Here is a 6,602-nt window from a genome sequence, read left to right as displayed (position 1 = left end):
TTGCTGTTTTTTTGAGACACAGCCTAAGGAGTCCAAGCTTCCCTAAGGAAGCTGAGGCAGGAAAACTGACTAAATCCAGCCTAGGCAACACAGAAGATTCTATTTCAAAATATAATCAAAACCCAAAGGGTCAATAGTATGGAACAAACATTAAAAGGATACAGTAACATCTTGTCTTTTCTCAAGACAGGATTTTACATAGCCCAAGTTAGCCTCAAAGGTCCTTCCTTGATCCTTTTATGTAGCCCAGGATAGCCCAGAACTTTTTGTGCTTTTTGTGCACAGGATGACCTTGAATTCCCACCTCCCTCCTGTTAGGATTTCAGGCAGGTGCCATCATGCTAGATTTTTAATGTGGCGCTGAGGAATCAAGCCCAGGGTTTCATTCAGGCTGGACAAACAGTCGGCTAGGTGAGCTACAATGCCAGCACAGCTGTTGATTAGATTATCTTGGAGTTTGTCAAAGATATGATACTGGGATGTGATTCAGACATGTTCTCAGAGACATCACCAGCTCCTGATGTCATCTCTCACACTGGGCCCCTAAGGTGGACTTTTAATCCTTTCACGGGGGAAAAATGTATGAGAGACTAGGCAAGAAGTAAGACATCTCTTGCCACCACAGAGCTAGAAGGTGCATAGTGGCCCAAACCATCGTGATCACACTGGGACTTGGTAACAGTGGAGGTGTGTTATTCAATATGGTGGTTGCAAGTTGAGGGTATACTGGCCCGTGAACTGGTTTGGTACCTACAGCAGTACCTCCACCAGATTGCTACTGCGCAGTGGTAACCTTGGCCTATTTCCGCAGCTCCTTAGCTCTCCTTGTAAGCTTGGTGCGGATGCTCTAACACAGTCTTCAAGTTCACAGCAGCAAGCACGCTATCAGGAGCCAGTTTCTGCGGCAGATACCCCACAGATGTTCTTTGTTCCCCGTCAAAACCCAAAGGACCTGTTTCATCAGTGGCTGAGTGGGCTGCTGGCAGGCTGTCAGACCGCATGAGAATTACCTCTGCCGAAAAGAATGTGCTCCCCTAAGGCCAAGCCCAGCTACTGGAGAAGTCTGAATTCAGACACTGGCCAACATGGCCCCCAACATGCTGTTGCGAGACGTCTCACATGGTGCTTGGTTCGTTGGAGTTTTAGATAAAGGATAATATATAAGTTGCTGTAAAGCATAGGTCACACGCTAAAAGTAACTCATTGTTTATATAAAGTTCAAGTCTGACTGCTTTTATTTGCTAAGCCTGGAAATACCATACTCAAGGCAACCCCAGAGCATCCCACGGTTTAGCTGAGGCTCAGGCCCGGACATCCATCACATGGTAGCTCCTCCCCTACCACGCCCACTCCACCTTTCCTCCCTCTCTGCCTCTTGTTTCTCTCTTTTTGGTTTGAGCTTTGAGATAAATTCTCACTGTGTAGCCTGGGCAGGGCTGGAACCTGCTGTGTAATCCAGGCTGCTGTTAGACTTGTGGCTTTGTTGCAGTAAATATTAAAAAATAAAAGCGGTTTATCTCTTTACAGACCCCAAGGTCTCACTCCTCAGACCCGACCCTGATACGGAGCCCCACACACCTCTGGAGCCCGGTCTGAGCTGCCAGTACAGCCAAACTCCTGGTGCAACTCCCTTCCCTTGGCGGTTTACTACCGCCTGTTCTCCACCTCTGTCCCGGGGTATTTCTGTACCCCCAAATACCACATAAATATAACTCTACAGCCTGATAGCTTTTCATACAGGTTTATATATTCAACTCTCAATCCACAAATCCTCTACCCAACAAGATTGCACCAAATAGACGAAGATACAAACTGCCCTTCTAGATGAGATATTAGACCTGTAAAATCCTTAATGTTCATAGCTGTTTAACACAAATAAATCCCACCTGGGTTCAGCTGGTCCTTGGGAAGCTCCACGTTGCCACAATCTCTAACCTCTGACCTCCTCCGACCTCTCAGCCCCCTCTACCTCCCTCGCCCCTGCCCAGTCTCTGGCTTTTCTTTATTTTACTAATTAAAATGGGAAGGTTCAGTTGGAGTCATGTGACTAGCCAGCCCTTCTTGGGGAAGTGGAGTTAACAATAAAATACAAACAGTTTCTGGACACTCTATATGGCTTTATTTTCCTCAGAGCCCCTGGCCCTTGGGATGATTGGCAAGCACCAGCCTGAACAGTTTCTTTTTCTTGTCATCTTCATCCTCACTCTTCTTTTGAGATAAAGTCTCACTAAGTCCCTCTGTCTGGACTGAAACTGTCACGCGCCCACGCTTCCCGCCGCTAGGAACAGGCGTGCAACAAACAAACAGATTCTTCTGCGGATAACCTTTATTGTACAGCACTTTGAGCAGTGGGCTTCTTGAGCAGGAAACTTCTCTCTGAGCCGGGGACTCCCTACCGGGTTCTACTGTCTAGACGGCCTCTCACGCGCAGTCCCCCACGTGCGATCTCTCTGTCCAGTCTCTGTCCACGAGGGATCTCCCGCAATCTCTCCTATCGGGTCTTTCTCCACATGGTGCCTCTCCGCCATCCCTCCACGTGGTCTCCCGCAATCTCTCCACTATCTTCCTCTTCTCCTCACGTGGGGGAGAAATGCACTGCTATATATGCCTAAGAGACTTGTGTCGCTACCTGATTGGTGCATCCTCCTGTAGCTCAATCACGTGCCCCAAGAGCGGGCTATGACGAATATGGCGCATGCGCATTAAGTCTCTTGGCTGGGCAACAGCTCTGTTTGCTGAGTTCTCGGCGGGAAGCCGGCGCCATGTTTGGGTGTGGCACAAACGGCTCCCTACATGAAACTCTGTGTGTAGATGAGGATGAAGGAAGAACTTTGCCTCCCAAGTGTGGGATGGAAGGTGTGCCCCACCGTGCCTGGCTTACTTGTCTTATCTTCTAGGGCAACCTCAAAAGCACTTCTTTTTATTATTTGAGTTTAATTTTATTTTCTATGGATGGATGTTTTGTCTGCATGTGTGTCTGTAACACAAGCATACCGTGCCCCTGGAGGCCGGGAAAGTGTGTTGGATCTCCTGGAATGGAGTTACAGATGGTTGTGAGGCACTATGTGGGGGCTGGGAACCATACCTGGGTCCTGTGGAAGAGCAGTCAGTGCTCTTAGCCACTGAGCAATCTCTCCAGCCCCTAGGCTCATTTGAACACCTACTATGAGCTAACCTTCATCTCAGAACTGCTTCCTATACAATCCAATTTTGACTGCTTCTCTTCCTTGCAATAAATACGATGACAAATGTATCAGGCGCAGTTTGCCTGTGTCTGAGGAGATTCCTGAGTTGCCTGCACTTTGTATTTTTTTGAGGTAAGAGCTAGAACTTGCTATGTAGACAAGGTGATCTTGAACTTCTCATGCCCCTGATGTGCTGGGATTCTAGGGATGTACACCAGTGTCCAGTTTTACAATCAATGATTCTAACAGATAAAGCTTGCATTAACCTAGGTGACTGTCTCAGTCAGGGTTTCTATTCCTGCACAAAAATCATGACCAAGAAGCAAGTTGGGGAGGAAAGGGTTTATTCAGCATGAGAAGTTCAAGGTTTCTTTGGTTCATATATTTGAATGGTCCGTGGGAACTGTAACCCCCTAATAAACTCCTTCTTCTATACGTTGCCTTGGTCATGGTAACTTAGAAATGGAAATGTAACCAAGACAGAAGTTGGTACCCAGAGTCAGGGATTGCTGTGACAAGCCTGACCATAATGTTTTTGGAAGGTCGTGGAAGACTTTAGGACTTTGGGCTAAGAAAGCAGCTGAATGTCATGAGCGGGGCTTCACGGGCCATGCTTGTAGGAGCTTGGAAGATAATATCCATGAGAAAACTATAGAAGATATCTCAAGAGATCTCAGCGGGGAACCATGTTAGCAACTGGGTTACACAACATCCTGTTTAGCAAAGAAAGTGTCTGGTTTCTTCCCTTTTCTTAAAACATTGTCTGAGATAAAATCTTTGGACTAATTTTGTTAGCAGAGGAGATTTCAAGACAGTCAAATATTGATCGTGTCAAGTGGTTATTAGAGTTCTCACTTATGCAACTCCATCATGAAAATGGACACACGGGGCAAAAAGAAAGAGGAAACGTACAATTTAAGGATAAAAAGAACAAGAAATGTGATGTTTGAGCCTAGGTTTGTGCTAAAGAAGAGAAAGTGACATGGAGCATTGAAATTGTAACCTTAGGGAAACCAATGGAGCACAGGGAAAAAGCCCACCCACCTAGCTTGTAAAAATGGCCAGAGCTTTTTCTGGTTTTAAAAATCATCAACAAATCAAATCTTAGGTAAACTAATTCCAGAAGCGAGCCAGGGCCCATCCCATGCAACAACCTAACATGCGGCCTCAGCTACTTCTGGCTTTAAGGGGCCGCGAACAGCTGCTGAGGTTAGGCGTATGGGGCGTGTCCTAGTGTGGAGACCCAGAGGGGCCATTGCATGAAGTCGAGAAAGTGAAGCCTGGATTGGGCTGGAGACCCCAGGATGCTGGAGGTGCCAGAATGTGACAAGGAGAGCTCCACACAGGGAGTGGAACCAGCCCAAGAAAGAAAAGCATGTCGTAGTCAGCAAAGCTGGAAGAGCAGGGCATGACAGCATCTGAGACTTGTCCTGCTGGATTCCAGTCTTGCTTTGCTCCAGTATGTCCTCTCTGTGCCCCCTTTCCTCCCTTTTGTAAGGGTAATGTTTATTCCGTGTCATTTTATGCAATTTGCTTTTTCATTTTACAAGGGGATTATAGTTATGAGATTCCCCCCTGCATCTCAGAAGGGACTTCAGACTTCGAAACAGTCTTGAGACTGTAAGACTATGGGGGCTTTTGAAGTTAGACTAAATGTGTATTTGCACAAGCCTATGGTGGCCAGAGAGTGGAATGTGGTGCTTTGAATGAGAATGGGCCCATAGGCTCATATAGGTGAATACTTTTGGTCTCATTTTGGTGAAAATATTTGGAAAGTACTAAGAGGCGTGGCCTTATTGGAGGGGGTGTGTCCCTGGGGGCAGGCTTTGAGTTTTCAGAAACGCCTGCCTTCCCACCACCACCTTCTTGAGCTTGAAGATCAGGATGTAAGCCCTCAGCTGCAGCTCCAGCACCATGCTGACTGATGCCACACTTTCTGCCATGATGCTCATGGTCTCAGCCTCTGCCACTGGAAGGCCCAATAAACTCTTTCTTACGTAAGCCATCTTGGTCCTGACAATTTAACACTGCAATAAAAAAGTAAGGAAGACAAATGGTATTACAGTCTGGAAGTTTATCTCTGGGGGGGCGGGAACCAGTCTCGGGCTAACGATAGACTCACTTCAGTGACCAAAGGCTGGAGATATAAGAGCTTTGCTCCTGTATTGGCTTTTCAACTCCAAAATGGATTGTGATGGCAGCGTGGTGGTGGTTATTAGATGCAACACAGGAATGATAAGCTATGGGGACGGACACAGTAACCAGGAGGAACGAATGTTCTTGTCTTTTCTGAGACTATGTGGAGATCTTCCAGAGTGAGGTGTTCTTTCACTCCTGGGTCAGAAGTCACCATGCACCTTGGCTGGTGATGTCTCTTTTAAAAAGTTTTTTTTCTCATATGTACGAGTGTTTCCTCTGCATGGTTGTCTGTGTACCATGTGTGTCCTTAGTGGGACATCAGGTTTCCCGAGACTGTAGTTACAGATGATTGTGAGCCACCATGCGGTTGCTGAGACTCGAACCCCAGACCTCTGCAGGAGCAGACAGTGAACTTCACCGCTGAGCCGTCTCTCCAGCCCCAGCTGATGTTATCTTTAGCCTTGGTGGGAAGGGGAGTGAGTCCAGGCAAGTTTTGGTCAAACGAACCTGTGTTGTAGTTCCGACAGAACACTTTTTGACGTGTCCAACATGTCTACCTGCAAAGCTAAGTAGGAGCTGCCCCACGAGTTAAGGTAACAAAGGAGAGGGTCATGAGAAGAACCAGAGATGCCAAACAAGTTCATTCCTTCCTACTAGCCCACTGGAAGTCTGTAAACCAGCCAGAGAAGTCTCTAAGTGTACGCCAAGCAAGGAGAGCCGCTGTTGGCATAACTCACAGGGCAGAGGTGCTGCGAAGTCGGTGGGAAAGTGAATATGTTGCTCAGCTGTGTCAGCAATATGTAGTCAGCCAGGAGCTGGAAGCCAGAGGAATTAGGGTTGTGCTTAATAACAGCAGCAGAGAGAGCTAGGCGTGGTGGCCCATGCCTTTAATCTCAGTAGATCTCCAAATTTGAGGCTATCCTGGGCTACAGAGCAATTTGCAGAGTTCCAGAATGGGGATATTGAAGGAACATCCTGTCTCACTCTTCACCCCCCACCCCAGAAAGGAAGAGATCTTTTCCTCATAAAGTTTGGGAGGACATTCCTTTGCGGTAAAGGATGTAGCTCAAGAACTATCCCCTAGAAGAGATGCACAGGTCAAGTACAGGACAAAGAGGGGTGTGCAGAACTGCTGGTGCTCTGAAAGTTCACATCTGCTGACCACGGGGTTTCTTTTATAGTTTGATGCTGGAGGCTGACAGGGGACCTTGTCCACCCTAAGCCTGCACTGTATTGTTGGGTGACACACTAGCATCCCCAAAGGGTTATCTTGCTGAT

The sequence above is a fragment of the Micromys minutus genome (assembly GCF_963924665.1).
Source record: "Micromys minutus genome assembly, chromosome: 33".
In the NCBI taxonomy this organism is placed as follows: Eukaryota; Metazoa; Chordata; class Mammalia; order Rodentia; family Muridae; genus Micromys; species Micromys minutus.
This window is presented reverse-complemented; position numbering follows the sequence as displayed.